The sequence below is a fragment of the Sinocyclocheilus rhinocerous genome, unplaced genomic scaffold, assembly GCF_001515625.1.
Source record: "Sinocyclocheilus rhinocerous isolate Xijiao unplaced genomic scaffold, SAMN03320098_v1.1 scaffold1385, whole genome shotgun sequence".
Taxonomy (NCBI): domain Eukaryota; kingdom Metazoa; phylum Chordata; class Actinopteri; order Cypriniformes; family Cyprinidae; genus Sinocyclocheilus; species Sinocyclocheilus rhinocerous.
Genome location: NW_015657989.1, coordinates 111,231 through 117,969, shown reverse-complemented (window position 1 = coordinate 117,969; position 6,739 = coordinate 111,231).

Genomic DNA, 6,739 nt, shown 5'->3' with positions numbered 1-6,739 from the left:
CTCTACAAGGAGTGTAGAATCCTCCTGGACATTGGCACATGGTGCTTCTATATGTAGATCTGCGGGCTGGGCAACATCTAACACATTTGCGAGGTTTTATAATATCTATGTGGAGCCTGTGTCCTCTCGTGTACTCGCCTCACGTAGCCAGTAAACCCCAGGTACCGCTCTGTGTCTGTCATGCTTGCTGTGCCATTCCCCTCTACGGACTAGATATTGGCGTTAATTTGCTTCACAGGCTAATTCCCCTCATAATGAACACTGTTTGGAGTTCCTCCAGCACCCTCGGCAGTCAGACGTGACAGAGCATCAAACGCCAGGTCTAGCACTCGTGTGTATGGCCAGAGTCATCCCTTGTGCTAGGCTAGGTGCCCATGTGTTGTGATTCCCCCTTTGGGTGACCCCACATGTGTATTCTTCCACGGTACGGCTTCCCTCATGGCGAGCCTGTGTCTTTCCCTGGCATAGCTGCTCTGCCATCTCTGCTCGGTATTGATTTCACCCAAGCTAGGCTGGGTCTACCACAGAGACCTTCCATATGTAGGACTGCCCTGATTGGCCAGTCCTTGTGTGTAATTTCCACATAATACCTCCTACATGAAGGATGTGGTCTCTGTAGTGTTCCCTTACGGGGGTACACTTTCCCAGTGTTATCCAAATGTCTCACTGTACGGAACAGCAGTGATGGACAATTCTCTGTCTAAGCCCTGTCCTATCTTCCACCCCAGCAGGAGCAGGAGGATTTGATAGCTTTCACAGGGCACTGGAAGGGGGAGCTATAGTGGCACTTTGGTAGGGATCCCAATTCGTCAGTCATTCTGACGTAACGTTGAACATGACTGGCTGAAAGGGAACGTCTCAGTTACGTATGTAAACCTCGTTCCCTGAAGGAGGGAATGGAGACATTATGTCCCGTCACCACAATTGCTGTACCACTGCTGAACGACCGGGACAATGTGCGATTACTCGCACTCTTCCTTATATACCTGCTTTGAGGGGCGGGGTGCGTGATGCAAATCTTGCAAGCCAATGTCTATTGGCTCGTTTGTTACATTCAAAGATGGTTGGGCTCTTAGAAGAGATCTCAATTCGTCAGTCGTTCTGACGTAATGTCTCCATTCTCTCCGTCAGGGAATGAGGGTTACATACGTAACCGAGACGTTTTGATGTGCAATAAAGTTACTATACAGTTTCAGGAAATAGATGTGACTGGCTAGTTAACTAACAACAATGCATCATACTGTGGGGGTTAAGCGGCAAGTTACATGGTTGTACGGGAAATGCAAGCCTGAGATTTCAAACTTAAACTTTAACTTGTGACTTTAATGACTCAGACCAGTTTGACCAATTCATTGAAAAGAACCAAATCAAAAGAGTTTCATTCATTTCCAAATTATTGCTGAAAAGCTGCATGATTTCAAAATAGTGATGTCATCTCACTATTGAGAATCATAGTAAAACCAATAGCTTTGCTACATTTAGTGGCACTACTGTCCATTATGTTGCTGTTCATTTTCATAAGGTTGCGTTAACAACTGTTTCTATTGCTTATACCTTCACCTCTATTTAAAAATGAACAATGTCAGATCACTTTGTCACTACCAGTGTGAAAACTCCATAATAAGCCAAATCTCTGCAGTATAGTTGTCTGTACATATTGAACCAGTATAGTAGAATGTGTTTAAAATCCAGCTTTAAATGTAGAGAGGGATTAGTGTGTCAATTTCAATTTGAATCTTTAATTTGAATTTTCAGTGTAATTGAATGATGAGTCAAGAGGCAGTTCCAGTATAGCCCATCATGTATGATCCATCTCGCATCTCTTCGTTACGAGTGGATACCAGTAACAGGGCTGTGTGGTTTAGGCAGTGACTCACTGCTTTCAAGATATCTAATGGGAATTGTCAATATACTTTCCCATTCAATAATACAGCTCAGCCCTGAGCCTGCATTATCAAAACACAAAAGTTAATAGCGAGTTTCCTTAGTGGTCGTCATGACGACCAATGTTAATTTGCACAAATGCAGGACTGTCAGTGGCAGTCTGCAGGAAACTACAGGGGGCACAAAGTCGCATGCGGCCCTGTCTGGTACTGTCACTGCGTGTGATTTAGAATCACTGTTTACAATCAAGATGTGTTAGCTACAGAACATTGGACTATGACTTTTTGAACAGTGTATTGCAGCATTCCTTATTTTTAGGCTGCTCTGGATAAAAGTGTCCAGCATTTATTCACTTATTGAATAAATGTAAATTAAGCTTAAATGTAGTTTTTTATGTCAAAATACTTTCTTATGTCTTGGTTTTAAGTCATTTGTAGGTTTATTTACTTGATAAATGTAAAATTTTGACTTTGCTGCTATCTATTGTTTAAAGGAATAGTTCACTCAAAAATGAAAATTTGCTACAGTTTGCTACAACTTTTATTTTATTTTATTTGCTACAGCTATTATTTTCATTAACACTTTAGTATAGGGACCAATTCTCACTATTAACTAGTTGCTTATTAGCATGCCTATTATTAACATATTGGCTGTTTATTAGTACTTATAAAGCACACATTCTGCATGACCATATTCTACATCCTACACCATATCTAAACTTAACAACTGCCTTAATAACTATTAATAAGCAGCAAATTATGAGGTTATTGGGGCAAAATTTGTAGTTAATGGTTTTTTCATAGCGAGAATTGGACCTTAAAATAAAGAGTGACCTTATTTTCTTTTATGCTCCATAAACGAAAGTAAGTGGTACAGGTTTGAAATGACATGAGGGTGAGTCAATTATGACAGAATTTTTCTTTTAGGGTGAACTATCACCCTTTTTTAATGAAATGATACTCAAAAAAAAAAAAAAACTAAAACTGGCAGTAAATGTCTTTATGAGTAAGTCATTGATTGATTCATTCATTAATTTGTTTGTTTCGCCTGACTGAAGACATTCAGTCAGGCGAACTATCAGTCATTCATTTAGTATGGTGATGCTAGTACCACAGAAGCTACATCACCTTTATATGGAGAACTGCTTGGATCCAGCACTCAAGATAGGTTCGACTGTTAAACAGTCAGGCTAGGTCAATATTATAAATGCCTGAAGTATGTCAAATTAATGTAGAACTTTGCTTTAGTGCTTGGTAATGGTTTTGTTGACAATAGCTAATATGCTGTGGATTGAGCATTTGGTGGGAATGCGTCAAATAAGTACTTGTTTGCATCCACAAAGAAAAATACAACTTTTCTTTCTGTGTAATCCTCCATTCCAGCCTGTAATTAACATGATGTAATGTAGTCCAATTAACTCTCAATATGTTTCCTGCTGCTTCTTAATTTGTTAACAATGGTCCTGTTTTTCTCAAAACATTCAGAGCTCCACACAGTTCCATTTGCAAGTCTAGTCTAAATAATTTGGTATTATATATTGCCTTTTGTCTATTTTAATTAAATTGACTTACATTATCATAGGTTTTGTTTTTATTTTATCAATTGCACATTTTTGTCAATGCATTTATTATTATTTTCAAAATATATCTGATTAATGCAAATAATATATCTGTAATTGTAATGTGTGTGTACATTTCTTTCTTTCTTTCTTTCTTTCTTTCTTTCTTTCAATAAAATACAGAACACAAACAAATGAATAAATAAACTGAGCCCAGTGAATTATTACAATACTGACTGGTTCGATTGATGAGAATGGTGAGAGCAGAGTGGCATGAGTAAAAGTGGAAATGATATCCCAATGATATGAACTGCACTTTCTCATTCATGATTGGATGTGCAAGACTGCAGTCAAGGACTGCTATCCTTGAGAAAATTAGCTCTGCCCCAACAATTATGGAAATAAATGGCTACAGCATTAACCTCTGCACATGGGGGATCTAGAGGAAGCAGTTAGCATGTTAGGATGGCATCGTGTTTGTTTAGAGCCAAGTGTAATTTTGATTAATCATGTCATTAATCCTGTTACAATATGACTTTAAATTTTTTTTAGTTTTCAATCTGTCTGTACACATTGTCATTTCTCTAGCCATTCATATTTTTTTCTATATGTTTTTTTTATTCAAACAGCTTAAAAGATGATTGAATAACTTGACTGACTGACTCCAGCATAACACGTGAAGTCAGAGCGCCACTCTATTCTGAGATTTCGACACTGTGCAATCAAACATAAAGTGACTATCAGCCTACAACTTTGCAGGATAATAGCATTGCTGCCATTCGACTGAAGCTATCTGCTGAAGTGAAGAATTAGAGCAATTTTGTTCGGCTGTGATAGAAGGGTTATAGTCCATAAGAGTTATCAGATACTTCTGCAAGAAGAATTGTCTTTCTGTGGTTCCATCATCGGTGCAAGTGCATACACAGAGGTCACAAATTAATTTAGGACACACTTCATGATTCATGGCTCAGGTCAGATCTCATGGCCTCATCGGCCTCATCTCATCTCAAAGTACCTGTGTTGAACTCGTTTTACTTTCAAAATTCCAATTAAACTGTGATAGCATAATCTTTGATTTGCCATCATGCATCAACAGAATCAAAGGGGAAACTGTATTATATCCCTGAGTGTACCCACAGTCTGCTTTGCCTGCTCAACTATTAAAATATCCATGCCTGCAGATGAGAGCACTGTGCAATCTTGCATTGCCGTTTGTCATTCACTATCAATTATGTAATCATACACATCAGTTGGTAAACACTTTTCCATATCTAGAGGAGTGCTATGAAGAAAGCAGTGTGACTGTTGGAAATACTTCCCTTGAGAAATGATTTGCATCTAGCCAGTCAGTCAGTCAGTCTGTCTGTCTGTCTGTCTGTCTGTCTGTCTGTTGATCAATATTGCCAAAGCTTGGGATTTTTTAAATGAATAAACAAGCAAACAAATAAAAAAACAAACAAACAAACATTATTATACGATTTAAACAATCAAAACAATATATGTTGTGTAAATGTATAACAAATCATATTATTTATGAACAGCATTCTTTTTTCCATATTTCTGTCTTTTCCATCCATCCATCATTAATCTTTAAAACACTAATAATTTAATAACACTGTTAAATGTAATTTTTAGCGATTCATTATAATGTTGTTATGTCTAAATTCAGTTGTAGCATTTTAAAAGATTGATTTTAGTTTTTATTACATTTTTATATTATAAAAATGCAGATGAAAGCTTTGTGTATTCTTGCATTGCTGTTTGTCATTCACTATCAATGCCTAAATTCACTTATGCATTTGCAATTTAAAATCACATTTATTTTGATAAAATAGTATAGATTTTTAATATCAGCCATTTATTGGTTATTAGCCACAACATTAAATAAATTATCGGCTTATCTGTATCAGCCAGATATTTAGTATTGGCATAGTGTTCATCTTAGGTTCAATTCAAATATTTCCAAATACATTTATTCTGACAAGTGTTTGTTTAAAATCCCAAAAGTGATGTAATGGTGAAACCAAGAAGAACAATTTAATGACTGTTTACAGCAACCTCATCAGTAGGCAAAAATGTAACTGTCATTTATGCTCAGCAGCAGTGATAAAGTCACTATTGTGCATTGTTTAGCCTATTATTATAAAGCAATTGGTTAGACTGCAGTGAAACACTGTCTAAATCATGACAATGAGACACCAGTGGCACTGCATAAAAGAGAATATAAGTGTTCATAGACAGAGTACAGCAACGTAGTTGCGAGTCTCTGTGGTCATAAGAGTATCTTATATGCAGTCTGGTAGTGGAAAAAAGCCTTATTTTACCAGAAAAAGAGTGCTAGACATGAGCCTGGGGTATCTGGTATAATGATATCTTTCCAAGAATAATGAAACAAGAGTTGTTGGAGAGCTGCTAAACAACATCTGTATCGCTCGTCACATTACTGATGAAGGCTGTGAATAATTCTAACAGGGGGGTCGACAACTCAATTAGTGTAGTAAACATTTGTTCAGATTGCTCCTATAAACAGCTCTGATAAGAGTAGGACAATAATAGGAGATCAAGCACGCTGGGGACGACCTGCAACTGGAAATGTAGATAACCGAGTGTGTTAGTGTGCACTGCGCACAGCATGGCTAAACCAGTCACAGATTCACTGTGCACCACGATCACCTTTGAAATGTGCAACTGGTCACTAATGATTTAAGAGACAGAGAGAAAAAAGGGTTTAAATGATTAGAGGTTATCAAATACATTACATGACTTATCTATATATCTTTCTGCCTGTATGTCTGTCTATCTATCTGTCTGTACCTGACATATATTTGAAATATAATTTAAAAAGTTAATAAATAAATAAACAATATTTAAATAAATATCTAAATATTTTGTGTAAATGTAAATAACATATCAGAATATTTGTGAATTTTTTTTTCTGTATTTCTTTCCATCCATCCATAATATAATTGCATAATAACCGCATAATTTAAAGTTAATATTAAAAAAATGCTAATTTAAAGGGGTCCAATTATGCTTTTTCACTTTTTCAACTTTAGTTAGTCTATAATGTTTCTGTTTGACCATAAAAAAGATCTGCAAAGTTACAAAGATCAAAGTCTACTTCAAAAGGAGATATTTTATTTAAAGGGGTCATATGATGTTGCTAAAAAGAACATTATTTTGTGTATTTGGTGTAATGAAATGTGTTTATGCGGTTTAAAGTTAAAAAAACACATTATTTTCCACATACTGTACATTATTGTTTCTCCTCTATGCCCCGCCTTTCTGAAACGCGTC